General features: G+C 51.8%; 1 protein-coding gene across 2 annotated transcripts in view; it reads left to right on the plus strand.

The window, feature by feature from the left end:
* PDE2A (phosphodiesterase 2A) overlaps nucleotides 1-23,912 on the plus strand; it is a 395,134-nt gene that overhangs the window by 264,270 nt on the left and 106,952 nt on the right. The window lies entirely within an intron of this gene.

The raw sequence follows: 23,912 nt of genomic DNA on the forward strand, positions 1-23,912 counted from the left end.
CCTAAGAGCCTGCTCGTGTTTGCGCCAGTGTCACAGGACACCCCCTAAGAGTCTGCTCGTGTTTGCGCCAGTGTCACAGGACACCCAAGAGCCTGCTCGTGTTTGCGCCAGTGTCACAGGACACCCCCTAAGAGTCTTCTCGTGTTTGCGCCAGTGTCACAGGACACCCCTGTCATAGTATAATTCCCAATTCTGGACCTTAGCGTCCAAAATATGGGTACTAGCATGAATTTCCCTAAGCTTAATTACCAGCTTAGATCTGATATGCTGCCACCAATCAGGAATTTTCCAGGGCCTGATACCCTCTGGTCCCCCCAAAACCTTCCCTGGGGACCCCAAGAACCCAGATCCCTTGGGTTCTTAAAACAAGGAGAAATAAGCCATTCCCTTCCCCCTCCCTCCTAGCTCCTTCCCGCCCTGGGAACACTAGGAGATCGCCTGATTCACCTTCTTGAATCACCACCCCAAGAGGAGTGTTACCTTCCCCCTCACCCAGAGGCAATACAAGCTGCATGAATCAAACACAAAGAGAAAATTTATCCTTCCCTTCTCCCCACCAATTCCCTTGAACCTTAACTAGGAGAAAAAAATTAACAGGTCTTACAAGCAAAACTTTTAATAAAAAAGAAAGAAAAAAAAAGTTAAAGGTTTATCTCTGCACTTTAGATGGTAACAAGTTACAGGGTCTTTCAACTTATAAACAATAGAAAGAAACTTTCTCCAGCAGAAACACAATTTAAGCTACTTCCAGCAAGTACACATATGCAAATGAAACAAAAAACAAATTAAAAGACTAGGACCGCCTTTTCTTACTTACAATTCTGAATAGATAAGAGACTGTAGCAGGGAGATTGGCAGAAACCTGGTTGCACCTCTAGTCCCGTCCAGGACTCAGAGAGAACAAAGCCAAACCCCAAACCCACAAACAATGGCTTCCCTCCATGAGATTTGAAAGTATCTTGTCTCCTGATTGGTCCTCTGGTCAGGTGTTTGCAGGTCACTGTTTGTTAACCCTTTATAGGTGAAAGAGACATTAACCCTTAGCTATCTGTTTATGACAGCCCCCTAAGAACCTGCTCGTGTTTGCCTGAGTGTCACAGGACATCCCCTAAGATCCTGCTCATGTTTGCACCCGTGTGACAGAATACCCCCTAAGATCCTGCTCGTGTTTGCACCAGTGTCACAGGACACCCCCTAAGAGCCTGCTCATGTTTGCACCCGTGTGACAGAACACCCCCTAAGATCCTGCTCGTGTTTGCACCAATGTCACAGGACACCCCTTAAGATCCTGCTCGTGTTTGCACCAGTGTCACAGGACACCCCCTAAGAGCCTGCTCGTGTTTGCACCCGTGTGACAGAACACCCCCTAAGATCCTGCTCGTGCTTGCACCAGTGTCACAGGACACCCCCTAAGATCCTGCTCATGCTTGCACCAGTGTCAGTGTGGGGTGGCTGCTGACAGCAGCAGTGGGGCACCTGGTTTAAACCAGCGTCTCTAAGAGCCGGATTGGGCCCTGCACGCCTCGCCTGAGTAAAGCGAGCGCCGCTCTGGCCCGCTCTGCTTTATCTGTCAGAGCTGTGGGTTGCAGGAAGGCTGGATCTGGCAGCACAAAGGCAGTGTAATGAGGCTGGCGTGATGAAATGTATTCTTTTCACAGACGGCTCTGCTGCAATGTAAGCAATGGAATCTGTTTTCACACAACACAATTATTCCAGTGAACTGTTAGCAAGGGGCTTGTGTAGTAGAGTGTTTTTCTTTTTTTAATTAGTTCTTTTCAGTTGCTTGGTATTTGAGTGCACATTACTCCTTTGTTAACCAGCTCTCCCTTTATCGCTGTGATAAATGCAGCTCATTCTCAGGCGCCTTGCTGCACAGAAAATTAGGGATAATTGTCAGTGGTTTTCTTAATCAAATAAAAGGGGGGGTGTATTTATTCCAGACCCTCTTAACACTGGGTCCGTGGCTTGTTTGCATAGTCCAGGTGCTGTAATATGCTTGTAAAGTGTGTGTCTGATCTTGGAACACATCGAGGATAATAACCTACTACCGCTGTCGGAATACCTAGGCGCTCCTTTAACTCAAGTGGGAAAGGTCTGTGCTTTGGTGCTGGTGGCCCAAGATTCAAGCCCTCAGAACCTATGGTTGAGATTGGCACAAGTCCATTTTGCTTGTCAAGAAGTAAGATGAGACCCAGGTGACCTGTTCCTGGCAGGCAGCCTATCAGATGGATGGAGTCCCTTTCTTTCTGGAAGCTACCCTGAAACAGCCTCCGGGATGGCTGCTGAGCACTTCCGACAAAGAAAAGTGCTTATCTGCCTCAGTTTCCCTGTCTAAACCAGTCCTGCTCTGCTGTGAAGCTGAATAACTGTTTGTAAAGGCAGTGCTTTGTGATCTGGATTCCCAGCCCCCATACCCTATCCACTAGGCCACGCTGCCTCTCAATGCCCACAGGGAATTAGCCAGAGGAGACAGTACTGAATGTCTTCACTTGTCCACGCAGTGCTCTAGCCCTCACTGAGTATTCACGTTACCATATTGCTTAGCCCCGACCTTTCTCCCTCCCTCCCGCCGTCTTACCCCCTTTTCCCACCATGCCTGCCTTGAGGCCGTGTGTCGTGCATTGGGAGGCACTTATCATGCTCTGGGGCTCTGAAAGACGCGCTTGTACTTGTGCCATAGTCCCTGATCTAGCCTGGGGCCAGGCGGGTTTCAGTTTCCCATGTCACTGATTGGCCACTGGCTGTGGGTGTGGCTGGTTACTGGAATTAAGAGACCAGCTGCTGCTGCAGATGATGATGGTGGGGAGGCCGGGAGGGTGATGCCCATCCATCTCCTAACTGTACAGAAGACTTCTGACTCCTGTCTGCCCACCGGAGCTGTCTAGTAAAATTCCCTCCCATCTGCGGTGCAGTGGCCAGGGCTCATGTGTGATACGAGAGGCAATGGAGGAGTTAACTTCCTAGCGTGCAGTCTGACAACTTCACTCACCGAGCAGGTGTGGAGCTGAAATCAGCTGGAGCTGCAGCCAGTGGCTGGGCACCTCTTCGGATCCAGCCCCACGTTCAGTAGCTGCTAACCTTCATTAGGGTTAATGCTCCATGTGCCATCTCTGCCCACTGCTTTCTTGCTAGCGAACGGTGCTGTGGTGACAGCCCAGGAGGCTGATGCCCTCCGCGTATCCCTGGGACAGATGGGCCCACCTTTGGGGGCAAGTGGGTAACTCAGTTGAGACCCACCAACTTGTTTCATGAAGCCAGCAGCTGGTAACAACTTCCAGTCACTCTTATTTGTAGTGTAATAGCACCTGGAGGCACTGACTGAGATCAGGGCCCTATTGCGCCAGGTGCTGCACATGCACGGAGTCAGAGACAGTCCCTTGCCCAGAGAACTCACGGTCTGACTAGACAAGACAGAGGACGGGAGAAGGGATGAATTCCTGGTAGAACTGCCCTTCCGAGCCAGATAGGACGGGGGGAGCTAGCAGAGACAGGACCTGTAACCAGGCGCAGTTTACTGAGTTTATCCAAGAGAAGACTAAGAGGTGACTTGGTTACAGTATCGAAGTCCTTTATGATGAGATTTCTGATAGTCGCTGGCTTTGTCCCCTCACAGACAAAGACGCAGCAAGAGTCCATGGCTGGAAGCGGCAGCTGGATAAATTTGGACTGGAAATAAGGTGAAATTTATATAAGTGAGGGGAATTAGCCCTTGGTGCAACTAGAGATGCAGTGGTGTCCCCATTGTGAGAAGTTGTTAAATCAAGACTGGCCGCCTTTCTAAAACAACAGTTTTCAAACTGGGCGTCGGGACCCCTCAGGGGATTGCGAGATTATTACACGGGGGGTTACGAGCTGTCAGCCTCCACCCCAAACCCTGCTTTGCCTCCAGCATTTATAATGGTGTTACATATATTAAAAAGTGTTTTTAATTTATGGGGGTGGGGGTTGCACTCAGAGTCTTGCTGTGTGAAAGGGGTCAGCAGTGCAAAAGTTTTAAAACCACTGTAAAAAGATCTTCTCCAACTCCACCAGAAGTCACAGGCATGGTGCAGAGTTTATTGGGTGAGGTTCTGTGACGGTCCTGTCTGGGTGTAGCATCGCTGAATCTTTCAGTCTTTGCAGCTCTCCACTCCCTTGCACTCTCCATCCCTTTTATATTAAAAGCCAATTAGGCAACTTTGATCTTAGTCAATTACCGACGGCCTTACAAGAAGCCACATCTAGTGAAGAACCGAGCTGACTCGCTGGGAAACCATTCTTTGTGTTTGTAAGCAAAGTCAGGATGAGCTCTACCCTGACATCTGGTGGTGAATTATGGGAAGTTTGGAAAGAATTTCAGGAAGTATGAAATCTCAGATATTTGCATGGGCACGCCCAGCATAGCCTAAGACAGCTCTGGGATCCCCAATTTCTTTGTTACTGGGGCAGGATAAATAAAGTGTTGCCACCTGATTATGTGAATGAGGAACTACGAGACTGCTTTATGACAAAGATGTCTCAATATAAATTAAGTGACACTTGCTAGACGAGGGACATGGGTTCCTCAGTGAAGGGAGAGAGGTTGGGGGCTGGTGTGTGTACCTGATGGTATAGGCCCCTTTTGAGGATCTGGAACACCAATTGCACGTCCTCCTCTCTCCACTGTAAAAAAGTAGAGCTAATTTTGATTCCATTAGGCCCTTGTTGCTGCCAACTCAGAGGGGCAGAAGGATTACTTTTGCAAATGGACCGAAAAGAACACCATTCTGATCTCATGGTGTAATATAATTATCCAGACATTCAGGTCTGGTTTGTGCATGGTGGGAGGGAAAGGGGCACGTGCTTTGTGGAGAGAAGAAACCAAACCAACACAGTGCTCAATCTGTTTAATTTTAACCGCTTCGGTCCTGCCTCCTGGATACTCTGCGTCCGGGCAGAGAGCACCTCCATGTGGAAGGGCCATCTCTCAGCTGGAGAGGGGCATTATGGTCTAATGTAGAGGGTAATGAGCAGAGATTTAGGAGAGCTAGCATTCCACCTTAGGACTTTTACATAATGGCTGAGTGCCTTCTCCAGGTAATACTGAGCCAATAGCAAAGTCCCCTGTGTACGTCATAGCTTCTAAGGCCAGAAGGGAGTGTTGTGACCACCTGTATAGCACAGGCCAGAGAACCGCCCCAAAAGCATTCTAGGGGCAGAACTTCTAGACAAACAGCCAGGCTTCATTTCAAAACCGTCCGCGATGGAGAATCCACCATGGGTCTCGGGATTACTCTCACTCTTAAAAATGTCCATCTCGTTTCCAGTCAGAATTTGTCTCACTTCTGCTTCTAGCTGTTGGATCATGTTGGACTTTTCTCTGCTAGATAGAACAGCCCATTATTAAATATTTGTTCCCCAGGTCGGCACTTAGAGACTAATCACATCACCCCGTAACCTTCTCTTGTGAAAATTAATCGACTCAGCTCCTTGGGTCTATTGCTGTAAAGCAGGTTTTCTAATCTAATCTAGTGGCTCTTCTCTGAACCTCTACAATTTATCAACATCCTCCTTGAATTGTTGGCACCAGAACTGGACACGGGATTCCAGCAGTGGCCGCACCAGTGCCAAATGCAAAGGTCAAATCATCTGTACTGCTTGAGATTCCCCGATTTATGCATTCCAGGTTCTTATTCGCTCTTTTGGCCAGAGCGTCACACTGGGAGCTCCTGTTCAGCGGATTATCCACCATGACCCCCAAGTCTTTTTCAGAGTCACTGCTTCTTAGGATAGAGTTCCCCATCCTGTATATATAGCCTTACTAAGTGCTCCAAATCGCTCCCCCATTTTTGTATCACCTGCAGACTTTATCGGTGATGATTTTATGTTTTCTTCCTGGTCATTGATAAAAATGTGAACTAGTGTAGGGCCAAGACGCGATGCCAGCGGGACCCCCTGGAAACACACCCATTCAATGATGATTCCCCGATTACAGTTACATTTTGAGACCTATCAGTTAGCCAGTTTTTATTCCCTGCAGTCTCTGGCCCAAGATACATACCCAAGATAGATACAGGGCCCAGCCAAAACGCCAACTCTGAGAAGTTTGGATCTGGATCCAGACACTGACACGTGGACACACCACCGTTGCGTCTCCGCCTTCCCATTGAGAAGATAACCCAAGCCATGAATTGCAATACAGTCGGAAGTTCTCAGGTTACCTGTGCTTCACCTTTGGGTCTTTCTCCAAAGCCTTTCAGGGACTCTTGGTGATGGCCTGCTGTGGCTGTCATCTCTCAACAGAGCCGGGCACCTCAGCCCTTCTTTTCTAACGAGACGGGGAACCAACGAGAGAGGGGGCTCAGTCACTCGAGGAGTTGATCCTGCAAATTTTCACCTCCCACCTGGAGTCCAGGCCAGGTCATCAGTGACTGAGATGTACCAGATCTTTGGTAGCTCCTGCGTGGCCTTAGTCTGGTTTTGGGTGCCCACATCCATTTAGGCAGTAACTGTCCCTCTTGTGCCTGTCTGCAGCAGAAAGGCCAAAGAAGGACTTCATGGGCCATGGGCACTGAATGCTCTTCTAACAAGGGTGTTCTTGTTAAAGCACAGATACGTATGTAATACAAAAGTGCGAGTGTGTGTGTGTGTGTGTAAAAACACAATTGCCCCCTGCTGGATGAAATCAGAACTGCCCATCTATGTGTCATAGGCCCTACAGTGCTGTGGTGAGGATTCTCTTTTCACTCCAGAGGCAGGAGCCAGGCCTTTTGGAGCAGGAGTGGGCTGAGTTCCAGCCCTGGAGCTGGTGTTCAGAGTTGCCATGGGGCACAGAGCAGTGACGTCCTAGGTAGTGATACTTTTTTAAAGGGGTCAAAGTGAATGGAATTCTATGGCTATCCCCAGTCTACAGGTGGGGAAACTGAGGCACGGAGCGGCAGAGGGGACGATTAAGCCTACTGAAGTTAATGGAAAGACTCCTGTTGATTTCAGTGGGCTTTGGAGTAGGCCCTAAAAGTCGCACAGCAGGTCTTCAGCAGGGGCAGGAATTGAGGTCCTATTTCCAGAGCCCAGTGCCGTAACCGCAAGACCCACCCCCTGCCCTCCTCCATCCCATCATCCCCACCGCCGCTGCTGCTCCCTATCCCCTTGGCTGGCGGCCCATCACTTTCTTCGGGGCTGGGTGGTTCAAAGCACTTGCTTTGCCGCTGTCTCATCCCCTGGGGGCAGACGATTGCCTCTCCATAATGAGCTTGATTGAGCATGAAATTGGGAGGCAGCCCGTGTTCGCCCCCAAATAAATCAATCGGTTGGACAAACCGCGACAAGGCAACAGGTGGCTCCGCTGTCAGCTTGGTCTGCCGCGATCAGGGGAATTCAGAGAGACCAGCCCCACCCAGGCTCAGCCACCGTTCGGCACCGAGCACCTTTTCCGTAGCAGAGAGCCCCATGCTGCCCTTGCTGAAATGTGCATTTCCCAGGTACCCTCAGGCTTTGGCAAGAGCCCCAGCCCCCCACTGTGGCGTGGCCTCTCGGCACCCCCAGCAGCATCAGATGTGGCCCAGGAGGGTCCCAGGCCAGACGTGGGTTGTGCTGAATTGCTCTGGGGGTAGGAGCTGCCCCCTGTGATTTGGCCGGGAGAGGAGCTGGGGCAGGCAGAGGTGCCATCTCTCCTTAAACCGAGACTCGGCATTCTGCCCACCTCGGATTTCAGAGTCCTCCCCGGAGCCTGTTGCAGGGCACGGCCCAAACCCCACAGGTTTTCTGGGTGTTTCTGGCTGGAGCATTCGCTCAGCCGGCTCAGCCCGCGCCGAACGCAGCTCCAGCGAGCATTCCTTTGTCTGCGCTCAGCCCCTCGCACATGCTAACGTCACCTGGCCCAGACAAGGCCCCGGCCGAGGGAACTTCTCCTTGCTGACGTTCAGCGTCAGCCCCCTCCTTGCTCCTGGCCATCCCCTCCAGCCCAGCCTCTCTTCTCAGAGGTTTGCTGACACTCACGGGCAAATCTGCTCTTCCCCCGCCCGCCGGCCAAATTAACTGTGGCTTCGTTATTGACATTACTCATGGGCTGCAAGTGAGCAATTGCTGAGTGCCCCGAGTCCTCTCCCTGGGCCGTGGGCTGAACCCATCACTTGCCTGGCACTAATGAGTTAGACAAATCAAGCCCATCAGATAGGCAGCGGCTGATGCAGAACAAAACTGTATTGTTGCCTCTAATGTTTCTGTGGCATCATAACATTAAATCACTCAGCGGCGGAGCCAGGCATTATCTCTTACATGAGCCGGAGCTAATGGGATTTCATGCACCCGGTGGCCCAGAATTAGCCATTCCTCCTTGTCGCTGGCTTCCTGTGGAGGCCCTGGACTCGGGTGACTGGTGACCCTCCCACCTGTGCTGCTGGGAAGGACGATGGAACGTGTGCAGTGAGCCAGGGAGAGACACGTGCCTGGCCACCCAAGGTGGCGTGGCACTAGCTGAACAGGGCAGGAGGTTGTCCCAGGTCATTTCCTGGCAGGCTTAGGGTCCGCCCTCAGAATGAGCCCCTATTCCAGTCTCGCGCCCCTGCCTCCGCCCGCGGCCCTCTGCTGGTCCCGTGCCAGCTGTAGAGCGGTATCGGGGTGGGCACTCTGTGTCTCTGCACTGGCCCCGCCTGCTTCCAGACACCACGGTCTCGGTGCTAATGCCATCCCAGGGCTGGCCCGGGAAGCCCCCATCCAAAGGGTGCCCGTGCAGCACCTTTGAGGGGGGATTCGGACAAGGCAAGGCCGGACTGGATCCTCAGTCACTGCAGCATGCAGGAGGAGGATTGATGCAGCCCATCACATGCCCTGCTGCCATAGCCACCAGGGCACCTCCAGCAGGTGGGTAACCCTGCCCCTAATTCAGCACTGCCCAGTTGCGCTCTGCTGGATGAGCTGGAAGATTTCTGCCCGTCGCTCTCCTTGGGTACAAGTGTCAATAACCTGGTCCCAGATTTGGACCTTAGCGTCCAAAATATGGGTGTTAGCATGAAAACCTCCAAGCTTAGTTACCAGCTTGGACCTGGTACTGCTGCCACCACCCAAAAAATTAGAGTGTTTTGGGGCACTCTGGTCCCCCCGAAAACCTTCCCTGGGGACCCCAAGACCCAAACCCTTGAGTCTCACAACAAAGGGAAATAAATCTTTTCCCTTCCCCCCTCCAGGTGCTCCTGGAGAGATACACAGAAGCAACCTCCGTGAATCTAAGCAGAGGGAATCCACCCTCTCTAATTCCAGTCCTGGAAACAAAAGCACTTCCCTCTTCACTCAGAGGGAATGCAAAGTCAGGCTAGTAAATCTAACACACACAGATCTTCCCCTGACTTTTTCCTCCCACCAATTCCCTGGTGAGCTGCAGACCCAATTCCCTGGAGTTTCTCACTAAAGAAAAACTCCAACAGGTCTTAAAAGAAAGCTTTATATAAAAAGGAAAGAAAAATACATAAAAATGGTCTCTCTGTATTAAGGTGACAAATACAGGGTCATTTGCTTAAAAGAATATGGAATAAACAGCCTTATTCAAAAAGAATACAATTCAAAGCACTCCAGCAACTATAGACATGTAAATACAAAAGAACATATAAATCCCTATCTGATCTTTGGTACTTACAACTGGGAAACAGAAGATTAGAAAGCAGGAAATAGAAATCCCCTCATACCTGAGAGAGCATACAGGCAGAAGACAAAGAACTCAGACACAAACTTCCCTCCACCCAGAGTTGAAAAAAATCTTGTTTCCTGATTGGTCCTCTGGTCAGGTGCTTCAAGTTACTTTTTTTTCAGGTGAAAGAGACATTAACCCTTAGCTATCTGTTTATGACACGCCTCCCAAATTGCAGACAGCGGGGAAGCTCACTGGCGGCTATTTCCTTCTAGAACTTTAAAATAAACAGATTAATACAACACATGCACCTGCACATATACCACTAAGTATATAACTAACAGACTTCTACATGGTAAGAACACTTTTTAACTACTGAATTCTGGGAAACTCTCATGGGAGAGTGCATCAGCTACTTTGTTAGAAGCTCCTGAGATGTGCTGAATTTCAAAATCAAAATCTTGGAGAGCTAAACTCCAACGAAGAAGTTTCTTGTTGTTCCCCTTGGCAGTATGAAGCCACTTTAGTGCAGCATGGTCAGTTTGTAGCTGGAACCGCCGTCCCCAAACATATGGGCGTAGCTTTTCCAGGGCGTACACAATGGCATAGCATTCCTTTTCACTGACTGACCAGTGAGATTCCGTCTCAGACAGTTTCTTGCTGAGAAACACAACAGGATGGAAGTTGTGATCTGTTGCTTCCTACATGAGCACTGCTCCTATACCACGCTCAGATGCATCCGTGGTTACTAGGAATGGCTTGTCAAAGTCCGGGGCCCTGAGCACAGGGTCAGACATGAGCGTGGCCTTAAGCTGGGTAAAGGCCTTTTGACACTCATCAGTCCACGTAACTGCATTTGGCTGGGCCTTTTGGTCAGGTCGGTCAGTGGGGCAGCGATTTGGCTGTAGTGTGGTACAAATCGCCTGTAGTACCCGGCCAAGCCTAAGAAGGATTGGACCTGTTTCTTTGACCGTGGGATAGGCCACTTTTGGATAGCATCCACCTTGGCCTGTAGGGGGTTTATGGTTCCTCGACCCACCTGGTGCCCCAGGCAAGTCACTCTGTTTTGGCCTATTTGACACTTTTTGGCCTTAACAGTTAGTCCGGCCTGCCTGATGCGCTCAAAGACCTTTTCCAGGTGTAGTAGGTGTTCGGGCCAGGAGTCTGAAAAAATGGCCACATCACTGAGGTAGGCAACTGCAAATTCTGCCAGTCCTGCTAGTAGACCATCTACCAGCCTCTGGAAGGTGGCGGGTGCATTTCGAAGGCCGAAAGGAAGGACATTAAATTCATACACCCCCGCATGGGTGACGAATGCTGACCTCTCCTTGGCAGGTTCATCTAGCGGTACTTGCCAGTACCCCTTGGTTAAGTCTATTGTAGAGATGAACTGGGCACGTCCCAACTTCTCCAATAGCTCATCGGTGCGTGGCATTGGATAGTTGTCTGGACGAGTTACCGCATTTAGCTTACGGCAGTCCACGCAAAAGCGTATTTCCCCATCTGGTTTGGGTACCAGAACCACTGGAGATGCCCATGCACTGGTAGATGAGCGGATTATACCCATCTGTAGCATGTTCTGGATCTCCCGTTCTATAGCAGCTTGGGCATGAGGAGACACCCGGTAGGGTGGGGTTCTAATGGGGTGAGCATTACCTGTGTCAATGGAGTGGTATGCCCGTTCAGTCCGTCCTGGGGTGGCTGAGAGCAATGGGGCGAAGCTAGTGCACAGCTCCTTGATTTGTTGCTGCTGCAGACGTTCCAGGGTGGTTGAGAGGTTCACCTCTTCCACGCCACCGTCTTTTTTCCCATCGTAGTAGACGCCTTCAGGCCACTCAGCATCATCTCCCTGGACTGTAAACTGACAAACCTGTAAGTCTCTGGAATAGAAAGGCTTGAGAGAATTAACATGGTACACTTTAGGCTTTAGTGAGGAATTGGGAAATGCTATGAGGTAGTTCACAGTTCCCAGGTGCTCTTGAACCGTGAATGGCCCTTCCCATGATGCTTCCATCTTATGGGCCTGTTGCGCCTTCAAGACCATAACCTGGTCTCCTACCTTGAAGGAACGTTCTCTGGCATGTCTGTCATACCAGGCCTTTTGCTCTTCCTGAGCATCCTTTAGGTTTTCTCTAGCAAGGGCTAAAGAGTGTCGGAGGGTGCTTTGTAGGTTGCTTACAAAGTCCAGAATGTTAGTTCCTGGAGAAGGCGTAAACCCCTCCCATTGCTGCTTCACCAACTGTAATGGTCCCTTAACCTCGTGACCATACACAAGTTCAAACAGTGAAAACCCTAAACTGGGATGTGGTACAGCCCTGTAGGCAAACAGCAACTGCTGCAACACTAGGTCCCAATTATTGGAGTCTTCGTTGACGAATTTACGTATCATGGCCCCCAAAGTTCCATTAAACCTTTCCACCAGGCTGTTGGTTTGATGGTGGTACGGGGTGGCAACCAAGTGGTTCACCCCATGAGTTTCCCACAGTTTTTGCATGGTCCCTGCCAGGAAATTAGATCCTGAATGTGTAAGGATGTCGGAGGGCCAACCTACCCTGGCAAAAATGTCTGTTAGGGCCAGGCACACAGTGTTAGCCCTGGTGTTGCCTAGAGCTACTGCTTCCGGCCATCGGGTAGCAAAGTCCATGAAAGTCAGTACGTACTGCTTTCCTCTGGGCGTCTTTGCACTGCACCAGGCTGCTGGGCCAGGAGCGGAACCGCCCAGGCTGCTTGCCGCAATCGAGAGGTTAGCACTCGGGGGGGGGGGCTCTGAGCACGGCGCACAAGTGGCTTAATTCACTTGGCTTTAATAAGGAGCTTTCATACAGCTGGGCGCGGGCATACAGGGTGTGTTTGCACTGAGAAGGGGCACCTGAAACATTCCTCCACCCCCACTGCACAGCAGAGAGACTGGGCCCGAAACAGGTTGGAGAGCTGGGAAACTGAGGCACACAGGGAGTTGAGCCTAAGTCCCCAGGGAGCATCCTAACCCCTGGGCCATGCTTCCCATTCCCACAGGCCGCTTAGATCTGTCCAGTAGGGGTGACTCGCAGTCACCATCAAGCTGGGCTGGCTCTGAAGCCATGGCCTCAGTGGAGAGGGTCTGACCCTGCTCCGTTATGCCTGTGGGAATTGGGAGGAACTCTGTTCATGCAGGTGAATTTCAGCGGCCTGACTCCTGATTTATGCCACTACAAGTGAGAGCAGATTCAGGCCCAGTGGTATAAAACTGGAGGGAGTGGGGCTGGCCTCCTTTGATGTCTAATGTCCCACCAGCGTTCTCCAAAGAAGGAGCCATTAACAATCAGTTAATCAAACACCCTTAGAAGCAAGGCCCTGCCGGAGGCTCGTCCCCCACACTACACCTGCGCGCTTTGGCACCATGAATGAAACGTTGCTGGACGGTGTCTCTCAGCCATAAGCACTGCCCTGGGTCTGTCAAACGCGTGTGCTTCATTTCTTTGAAATGCAGCTTGTCATCTTCCCTGGGCTGGAGGATTCATCGCCCTGAGCGAAGGCTCTGCCAGGAAATCCTGTCCCTGAGGAGAACTCTCTGGCCTTAGAATGAAGATTCCCTCTTTACTGTGAAGCCCGGAGGGTGGGGGGAAGAGGAGATTTGATCTGTCAGATGTGCTGTTCCCCAGGAAATCAGCACGACTCCCGTTTGCTGAGCTGTCACCGGTTCGTGTCTGGCAGGGATGACTGTCAGCGGCTGTGAGTTTCGGTGTTTCCATCAGTGCCGTTTTGTGGTGATTACTCCTTTGTGTTCTCAGCTTAGAGGGGCCTGGTGGTGAGATCTCGCCCTGCCATAGGGGCCTGGCTGCTAGAACGGGCCTCATTTCTTCTCTGCCCCAGTTCTGCTGGAGTTCTTTCCCGGCCAGCTGGCATGAAGGTCTGAAACCCAGCGGGGGGCGGGATTTGTCACAGCTCCTGCCGCTTTTAACGGAGTTAGCCTCAAACTGCCAGGCACATGATCGATATTACAGGGAGGTGCTTGGGCAACAGGCATTAATTAGCTGGGTTCTCCTCCCGGCTAGCTGATGCATCCAGGTGGCAGAAAGAAACTGACGTCTGCTGGAGGGTCAGTGGAGAAGGGTAGGTGAGGGAGAGCAGAAGGCAGAGATCTTGTAGACAGGGTGGATCTCCAATAGCCCTACCCTAGACTCCAGTGGTTTGGGGGGCAGGTCGCTCAGGGTCAGGTTTTTACTGGTATTTAGGTACCCGAAAATGCAGGTTGGCACCCAGCAAGCTTTTCCAAAGTATTTAAAGTGCCTCAGTTTCCTCTCTGTACAGCAGCCCTGCCACGCAGAGCTGCGTAAGGATAATTCCATTACAGACCGAGCTCAACGGGCCATAAAAGCACCAACAATAGTGTCAAGCCGTCTGGAAGTGACTCACGAGTGTGAGTACCAAGCTCAGGGCAGGCTGTTAAGAACCAGGCACAACCTCCAGAATGGCTGGGAGTTCTGTATTTAGCTTTCACCAGCGAGTTACCAAGTGTAAACTCCTCTGGCATTTACCATGGAGTCACAGGCAGTCCCCTAGGGCGCCCCGATCTGTCTCGCCACCGAGGTGAGCCTCCCCTGGGAGAGATGGTCCCTTACACCAAGGATCACAGCAGTATTCAGGTTACTCCCTGTTCCAGTGGACCAGTCACTTACTCCAGGTCAATTGCACTTTTGATCTCACACCAAAGCCAGCGCTTGTAGCCAATCCTATGGGATTTATTAGCTCATAAATCCTAACAATTTATTAACTAGGAAAAGGAAAGAAGAATTGTTTACAAGGTTAAAACAGGAAAAGACACACACATATGTGAGATGCAGCAAAGAATCCTGTGGCACCTTATAGACTAACAGACGGTTTGGAGCATGAGCTTTCGTGGGTGAATACCCACTTCCTCAGATGCATGTAATGGAAATATCCAGGGGCAGGTATATATATGTGTGCTAGCAAGCAAGCTAGAGATAACGAGGTCAGTTCAATCAGGGAGGATGAGGCCCTGTTCTAGCAGTTGAGGTGTGAAAACCAAGAGAGGAGAAACTGGTTCTGTAATTGGCAAGCCATTCACAGTCTTTGTTCAATCCTGAGCTGATGGTGTCAAATTTGCAGATGAACTGAAGCTCAGCAGTTTCTCTTTGAAGTCTGGTCCTGAAGTTTTTTTGCTGCAGGATGGCCACCTTAAGGTCTGCTATAGTGTGGCCAGGGAGGTTGAAGTGCTCTCCTACAGGTTTTTGTATATTGCCATTCCTAATGTCTGATTTGTGTCCATTTATCCTTTTCCGTAGAGACTGTCCAGTTTGGCCGATGTACATAGCAGAGGGGCATTGCTGGCATATGATGGCGTATATTACATTGGTGGATGTGCAGGTGAATGAACCAGTGATGGTGTGGCTGATCTGGTTAGGTCCCGTGATGGTGTCGCTGGTGTAGATATGTGGGCAGAGTTGGCATCGAGGTTTGTTGCATGGATTGGTTCCTGAGCTAGAGTTATTATGGTGTGGTGTGCAGTTACTGGTGAGAATATGTTTCAGGTTGGCAGGTTGTCTGTGGGCAAGGATTGGCCTGCCACCCAAGGCCTGTGAGAGTGTGGGATCATTGTCCAGGATGGGTTGTAGATCCTTGATGATGCGTTGGAGGGGTTTTAGCTGGGGGCTGTATGTGATGGCCAGTGGAGTCCTGTTGGTTTCTCTCTTGGGTTTGTCTTGCAGTAGGAGGCTTCTGGGTACACGTCTGGCTCTGTTGATCTGTTTCCTTATTTCCTCATGCGGGTATTGTAGTTTTGAGAATGCTTGGTGGAGATTTTGTAGGTGTTGGTCTCTGTCTGAGGGGTTAGAGCAGATGCGGTTGTACCTCAGTGCTTGGCTGTAGACAATGGATCGTGTGATGTGCCCGGGATGGAAGCTGGAGGCATGAAGGTAGGCATAGCGGTCGGTGGGTTTTCGATATAGGGTGGTGTTAATGTGACCATCACTGATTTGCACCGTGGTGTCAAGAAAGTGGACCTCCCGTGTAGATTGGTCCAGGCTGAGGTTGATGGTGGGGTGGAAGCTGTTGAAATCATGGTGGAATTTTTCCAGAGTCTCCTTCCCATGGGTCCAGATGATGAAGATGTCATCAATGTAGCGTAGATAGAGAAGGGGTGTGAGTGGACGAGAGCTGAGGAAGCGTTGTTCCAGGTCGGCCATGAAGATATTGGCATATTGTGGGGCCATGCGGGTGCCCATAGCAGTGCCACTGATCTGGAGATATATATTGTCATCAAATTGGAAATAGTTGTGTGTAAGTATAAAGGCACAGAGCTCAGCAGCCAGTTGTGCTGTGGCATCATCAGGGATAGTGTTCCTGACAGCTTGTATTCCATCTGTGTGTGGGATGTTTGTGTAGAGAGCCTCTACATCCATGGTGGCTAGGATGGTGTTTTCTGGGAGGTCACCAATGCATTGTAGTTTCCTCAGGAAATCAGTGGTGTCGCGGAGATAGCTGGGGGTGCTGGTGGCATAGGGTCTGAGTAGAGAGTCCATATATCCAGACAGTCTGTGAGATGCAGTCTTAAGTTTCAAAAGGTAATAGACACTTCTAGAATAAGCAAGCTCTATATGTCCTTTAGGGCTAACTCAGGCTAAACACTGGGGATCTTTAGTTTATGCCTAGTAATCCTGGCCCCCCAGAGTCCAAGCAGCATAAAGATCCAGTTCTTCCTCATTAGGGGCTTTGATATCCTTCCCCCATTCGGCTTGGAGCTGCAATGTTTGCCTATGGGAGGAGTTCACTCGCAAGACTCATCTTCCTGGGCATGGGGAGAGATTAAACGACAAAGGTCTTTTGTCCTCTTTAACAGCCCACTTTAGTCCATCTGGCATCAGTGGGCCTTCCTTGTCAGGCAGAACATGACGCCTTCTGTTGAGACCACATTTCATGTCTCTCTCCTGTCTGGTGATTGACCCGGTCCCAGAGCTGTACAATGCAGACTCTCAGATGCAGACTTGCAGCATGGGATACAGAAGTTATACATGAGATTAATGCTGGCGGCCACTCGCAAGCATTCGATAACATTCTTATCACACTAGTAGCTCATTAGCAATGCCAGCACACAGCTGAGCCAGCCGGAGTCCAGCTGCGTATATATCAGCGCCTCCCTGGGCATGGAGACCTTGCCCTGGGCTGCCAGTGACACAGAGAGCGATCGGGGCTGCCTTGTAGGATCCAGGGATGTATTTGGGGGAGCTCCGCAGAACCTTTGGGGAGAAGGAAGTGTCGACACCGAGGAGTTTAATGAGGCATCACGGGGGTGAAAGGATTTGCTCAAGGCGATAGATTGTTTCAAGCTGGTTGCGGAGCTGGGATTAAAGGTCGGGCCTGTGCTTGGAACCATTACTTCTGCTGCAGGGCCTTACTACCCCTTTGTCTCCCTGCTCTGAGATCCTGAGTCTACCATCCTACTGGCTGAGATCCAGCCCTTGTGACCAAGGGTCTGGACGTTTCCAAGCACGAAGCATCACTGCCACGTCTCCCTCATCGGCTAAGCCCAGCCCGCTACTCTCAAGGGGATTAATATGGAAATAGACCTTTCAGACTAATTAACAGCTGCAGAAATGAGGGCAGCCATCCAGCCTAGGAGCTGCTTGAAATGCCGGCTGGAGCTTTGCGTTACCATTTCCTTCTGGATCTGCAGCGTTTCAGTATACCCAGGGGACGGGAGGCATGCGGGTTGGCTGCCCTTCCAATCCAGACCTGGGCTCTGGGTATCGGTAGCCATATTTCAAACCTGCACCCCCCGAATCCCCAGCTCAGGAAAGCACTGACAGTCAGTGAGACCTACGCAGGTCCTGATGTGCTGATCTGAGGCATGGCCCTCGAGCCTAAAGTCAGATGACAGGGAATTGTTCTAAAAGTCACAGCTTCGAAATTAGATGCTGACGGCAGGTTATTTTTGCTGTGAACGAATCAATCTCAACTGGCCAGGGGAAACTGAGGCAGGACATTATAAGATTTCAGCATAACGGAGATATACCTTGTCATAACTATAAAGGGAAGGGTAACAACCCTCCTGTGTACAATACTATAAAATCCCTCCTGGCCAGAGACACCAAAATCCTTTTACCTGTAAAGGGTTAAGAAGCTCAAATACCTGGATGGCACCTGACCCGAAGGACCAATAAGGGGAGGAGATACTTTCAAATCTTGGAAGCAGGGGAGGGGGAGAAGAGAGTTTTGTTTGTGCTCTTTGTTTTGGTGGTGTTTGCTCTTGGGACTAAGAGGGACCAGACATCAGTCCAGGCTCTCCAAATCTGTCTGAACAAGTCTCTCATATTTCAAACTTGCAAGTAACAGCCAGGCAAGGCGTGTTAGTTTATCTTTGTTTTCTCAACTTGTGAATTTTACCTTTGCTAGAGAGAGGTTTATCCCCGTTTTGTTGTAACTTTGAACCTAAGGCTAGAGGGGATTCCTCTGGGCTCTTTGAATCTGATTACCCTGTAAAGTTATTTTCCATCCTGATTTTACAGAGAAGATTTTTACAATTTCTTTGTAATGAAGTCCTTCTTTTAAGAACCTGACTGATTTTTCCATTGTCCAAAGACCCAGGGGTTGGGTCTTTGATCACTTTGTAACCAATTGGTTAGGATATTATTCTCAAGCCTCCACAGGAAAGGAGGTGTAAGGGCTTGGGGGGATATTTTGGGGGAAGACTGTCACGGGCGATGCTCTGGAACTACTCCCCACCAAGCCAGTCAGGACTTTGGGGAGCCTCCTCTCCCTTGGAGCAGACTTTTTCAGGGCAAGATGCTCACACGTCTTCACCTCCTGGGTCTCTCCTTGGAGCATTCAGCATCCTCTGCCCCTCCAGGCGCTTCCCACAGCGAGTCCGCCCCAGTGGGGTCCTGGGGAAGCCACTGGGTCCTGCACCCCCACTTTGCAGTCAGACATGACTCTCAGCCAACCAGTAAAACAGAGGTTTATTCGGTGACAGGAACAGGGTCTAAAACAGAGCTTGTAGGTACAGCGAATGGAACGCCTCGGCCGGGTCCATTCTGGGGGCAGTGAGCCAGACCCCCACGTCTGCACTTCCCTCCTCTTCCCCAGCCAGCTCCAGACTAACAACCCCCTCCAGTCCCTCCTCTCTGCTCAGTTCCTTTCCCCGGTCCAGGAGGTCACCTGATCTTTGTCGCCAACACCTTTAGCATCCCCTTGCAGTGGGGAAGGGCCCGGGCCATCAGTTGCTAGGCTACAGAGGGTCGGTCAGGAACTGAGGCCCCCCCACAGTATTCAGAGGGAACATTAAGAACTTTCCCAGTTCGTCACATCGAGGAACTCCAAATGGTCCCTTCCCTATTTCTTGTTAAATCACTTGGTGGTGGCAGCGTACCAGGTTTTAACCTAAGCTGGTAGAAATAAGCTCAGGGGGCTTTCATGCAAGTCCCCCCATCATACCCTGATAGGTATGTCAAGGTTCCTTCCCCACTCTGAACTCTAGGGTACAATCCCCACATCTGTACCCTAGAGTTCAGAGTGGGGAAGGAACCCTGACATACCTATCTCATAGAACTGGAAGGGACCTTGAAAAGTCATTGAGTCCAGTCCCCCTGCCTTCACAGCAGCACCAAGTACTGTCCCTGACAGATTTTTGCCCCAGATCCCTAAATGGCCCCCTCAAGGTTGGAGCTTACCACCCTGGCATTAGCAGGCCAGTGCTCAAACCACTGAGCTATCCCTCCTGCCGTCACAGGAGAGAGGTTCTGGAGTGGCCCCCATAGGTGTGGCAGAGTGTAACAGGTGTACTGTTAATTCCTAGGGTTTAAAACTTCCCTGCCTGTCTGGATGCTGTGAAAAATGCTCCAGATGGGTACACGGCCCCTGCCCTGCTGCCAGATGCACCGGGCACCCCCTGGGTACAGCACCCTTGCCCTGCTGCTGGATGCACTGGGCACCCCCAGGTACAGCACCACTGCCCTGCTGCTGGATGCACCGGGCACCCCTGGGTACAGCACCCTTGCCCTGCTGCTGGATGCACCGGGCACCCCCAGGTACAGCACCCTTGCCCTGCTGCTGGATGCACCGGGCACCCCAGGTACTGTACCACTGCCCTGCTGCTGGATGCACCGGGCACCCCCCGGGCACAGGGTCCGTAGCAGATTTCCATGGGTTGAGTCCTGGCTGAATCCAGCTGCCCCCTGCGCCCCCGCAATGTGTCTCGGGTGCACCCCAGTGCCGCAAGAGGAAGTCAGTTCCCCAAGTGAGACAAACCCCCAGTGAGCTGCATGTACAGCCGGCCCAACCACAGGAGGGGAGACTTAGTTGCAAAGCTCGTTAGTGGCTGAGAAGATCATTAGAGGCGCAATCACATAGCAACGCGGGGAGCTTAGGGTGCCAGGCTCCTGCTCCAGTGCATGGTGAGCTGAGGATTTGTTTGTTTTGGGGCTGGGGGTGGTGGGGGGGAGCTTTCTGTGGTCACCCTGGCCCTCCTCCCTCTGCCACGCAGTGCTGGGTCTCCCCACACAGGAACAAGCGGGCTCGGGGGGGGGTTGGGCTTCACATCCTGTCACATGATTGATTTGAACTGGGACTGTATAGAACATGGTTGCAACCAAAGTCCTGTAGTGGCACCAAATCTTGCATAAAGGGGGTCAAATGAGGTGTCTAAGACAAGGTTATGGTTTGCTGGTTATGATTACGCTGTCTGTATACATATATTGTATTTAAAGTTATAAGTATTGGCTCTATACTGTCTGTATTTCAAACTTCTGCTATGCTTCTGGGTGACTCCCCAGACAAGTTGGTGTCAGCTCTGCCTAGCCTGCTTGATGGCCCATTAAGGACCATCAGCTACACAACAGACCCACTGAGAGAAGGCAGATGCACCTTGTAACTCAGCAAAGTATGTAGGGACTTGCCCATATGACTCCAGACTCCATTTTATCGTAATTTTCCACAGTAAGGACAAAGATGTGTTCTTACACCTGGAAATGACTATAAAAGGCTGATACCTCATCTCCATCTTGTCTTCAATCCTGCTTCTTACCTCTGGAGGGACTTTGCTACAAGCTGAAGCTCTACACCAGGGGTCAGCAACCTTTCAGCAGTGGCGTCCCGAGACTTCATGTATACACTCTAATTTAAGGCTTTGCGTGCCAGTAATACATTTTAAAGTTTTTTAGAAGGTCTCTCTCTAAGTCTACAATATATAACCAAACTACTGTTATGTGTAAAGTAAACAAAGTTTTCAAAATGTTTCGGAAACTTTATTTAAAATTAAATTAAAATGTAGATCTTATTAGTTTAGTGTGATCCTTGCCCTTGCTTTTCCTTGCTGAGTTTTCCAATGTCTGGTGGCACGTATTTGGATACTTTAAGTTGCACAGAGGCTTCTGAGTGATCAGTTGTTAACCGGCTGGAACTCCAGATTGGCAGCTGAGGTGAGTGGAGCTGGCGGCTGGTAGGGCTGAGCAGGGCCAGAGGCCTGGACCCTGTGTGACAAACTGGGAAAGTTCTTAATGTTTTCTCTGAATACTGTGTTGGTGCCTCAGTGTCCCCATGGCAGTTCTTAACTATCTGGCAGAGCAAGGGCCAGTGCACCTAAATGCCTGGCACTCTGTCTCCTAGCAACTGATGGCCTGGGCCCCTCCTCTGCAAAGGTGCCAGCTGAAGGTGTTGGAGATAAAGAGATCAGGTGACCTCCTGACCCGGGAAAGGGGCTGAGCAGAGAGGAGGGCCTGGGAGGGGTTGTTAGTCTGGAGTTGGCTTGGGCAGACGTGGGGGTCTGGCTCACTGACCCCCAGAATGGACCCGGCCGAGGGGTCCGGTTCTCTGTACCTACAAGCTCTGTTTTAGACCCTGTTCCTGTCATTGAATAAACCTCTGTTTTACTGGCTGACTAAGAGTCACGTCTGACTGCAAAGTGGGGGTGCAGGACCTGGTGGCTTCCCCAGGACCCCGCTGGGGTAGACTCGCTGTGGGAAGCGCACGGAGGGGCAGAGGATGCTGAATGCTCCAAGGAGCTCTACATAAAGGACTGAATGACCCATCCCAGCTGTGGATGTTCTCCAGAGACTTGATTTGAACCTGCAGTTTATTCAATCACTGCTTCAGGACTGAACCAAGACTTGGCCATTACTGTGGGTAATTAATTCCATTTAACCAAGTCTATCTCTCATCTCTATCTTTTTCCTTTTATGAATAAACCTTTAGATTTTAGATTCTAAAGGATTGGCAACAGCGTGATTTGTGGGTAAGATCTGATTTGTAGATTGACCTGGGTCTGGGGCTTGGTCCTTTGGGATCAAGAGAACCTTTTTTTTTTTACTGGAGTGGTGGTTTTCATAACCACTTGTCCCCAGGATGAATGGCACTGGTGGTGATACTGGGAAACTGGAGTATCTAAGGGAATTGCTTGTGTGACTTGTGGTTAGCCAGTGGGGTGAGACCAAAGTCCTCTTAATCTGGCTGGTTTGGTTTGCCTTAGAGGTGGAAAAACCCCCAGCCTTGGGCTGTGACTGCCCTGCTCTAAGCAATTTGTCCTGAATCGGCACTCTCAGTTGGGTCCCGCCAGAACGAGCATCGTTACACAGCCGCACTGGGACATTCCGATGGCTTCAGGCGTGGGGTGGCATGGGAGCTGTGCTCAGCTTGTGTGAGGCTGGGGGTGCCCCATGCCAGCTCCCAAGCCCTCTGCCAGCTCAGCGCCAAGGCCAGGGGGAAGCGAGGCAGGGAGGGGGCGTTAGATAGGTTGGTTTGCACTAGGAGAGACGGGCTGTGCAATGAGAATGAGCCCACCCCAGGGGAGGGGGCCCTGCAGGACAGGGCTGAGACGGGTGGGAAGAGCAGTAGGGGAGGGATGGTTCAACCCAGACCAACAGGAGGCGCTTTGGGCCAAGTCAAAGTGAACTAGCGAGTGTTTGGGGGCTTCCAGGGCTGGGAGCACCAGCAGGGCTGTGAGGGGCCCCAGCTGGGATAGCAGGGGGCTGTGGGGCACCGGAAAAGCTGTGAGTGGCCCAGGCTGGGGTAGCAGGGGGCTGGGGGGCACTGGCAAAGGTGTGAGGGGCCCAGGCTAGGGTAGCAGGGGGCTGGGGGGCACTGGCAGAGCTGTGAGGTGCCCAAGCTGGGGTAGTACCAGCAGAGCTGTGAGGGGACCAGGCTGAGGTAGTTGGGGGCTCGGGGACAGGGCTGGGGTAGCAGGGGCTGGGGGGCACTGGCAGAGCTGTGAGGATGTGGCTGATGTGGCTGATGTGGCTTAGGGCACCGGCAGAGCTGTGAATGGCCCAGGGTATGGTGGCTGGGGGGCACCGGCAGAGCTGTGAGTGGCCCAGAGTGTGGTGGCTGGGGGGCACCGGCAGAGCTGTGAATGGCCCAGGGTGTGGTGACTGGGGGGCACCGGCAGAGCTGTGAAGGGCCCAGGCTGGGGTACTGGGGAGTTCAGGGGCAGGGCTGGGGTGGCTGGGGCACGAGCAGAGCTGTGAAGGGCCCAGGGTGTGGTGGCTGAGGGGCACTGGCAGAGCCGTGAGGAGCCCAGGCTGGGGTGGCTGGGGGCTCGGGGGCAAGACTGGGGTAACAGGGGTTGGGGGGCACCAGCAGAGCTGTGAAGGGCTCAGACTGGGGTACCGGGGAGTTCAGGGGCAGGGCTCGGGGGCACCGGCAGAGCTGTGAGGGGCCCAGGCTGGGGTACCAGGGAGTTTGGGGGCAGGGCTGGGGTAGCAGGGGCTGAGGAGCACCAGCAGAGCAGGCTGGAGTGGCTGGGGGGCACCGGCAGAGCTGTGAGAGGCCCAGGCTGGGATACAGGGGAGTTCGGGGGCAGGGGTGGGGGACACCAGCAGAGCTGTGAGGGGCCCAGGCTGGGGTATTGGGGAGTTTGGGGGCAGGGCTGGGGTAGCAAGGGCTGGGGGGGCACCAGCAGAGCAGGCTTGGGGGCACTGGCAGAGCTGTGAAGGGCCCAGGATGTGGTAGCAGGAGGGTTGAAGAGGTGCATTTGCTGAGCTGGAAGCTATCCTGGATGTCCCTCCTGGGGGCAGCCTCTGCAGAGAGGGTTTCCAGTCTCACCCATGCCAGGCTGGTCAGTCTAACTCCAAGTTAGGAATTAGGGGCAGCCTGGCCAGTGTCTCACCCTCCACTCCAGGGGGTCCTGCGACGCTTCTGGGAGCCAGGCCCAGGCCCGGGAGGTTTTCAGAAGTGACTAATGATTTTGGAGCCTCCATAAAGGGGCCCAGGCAATGCTGTGCACCAGCCGTCTGCAACTCAGGACTCTTTAAGGGTCCTCTGCTACCCTACCCTAGCCACGTCTGCTGGGCTCAGTTGCTGACGGGTTCCCTGGCAGAGGCCTTGCCCTCCTCCCTCCCCGAATCAG

The sequence above is a fragment of the Gopherus evgoodei genome, chromosome 1, assembly GCF_007399415.2.
Source record: "Gopherus evgoodei ecotype Sinaloan lineage chromosome 1, rGopEvg1_v1.p, whole genome shotgun sequence".
Taxonomy (NCBI): domain Eukaryota; kingdom Metazoa; phylum Chordata; order Testudines; family Testudinidae; genus Gopherus; species Gopherus evgoodei.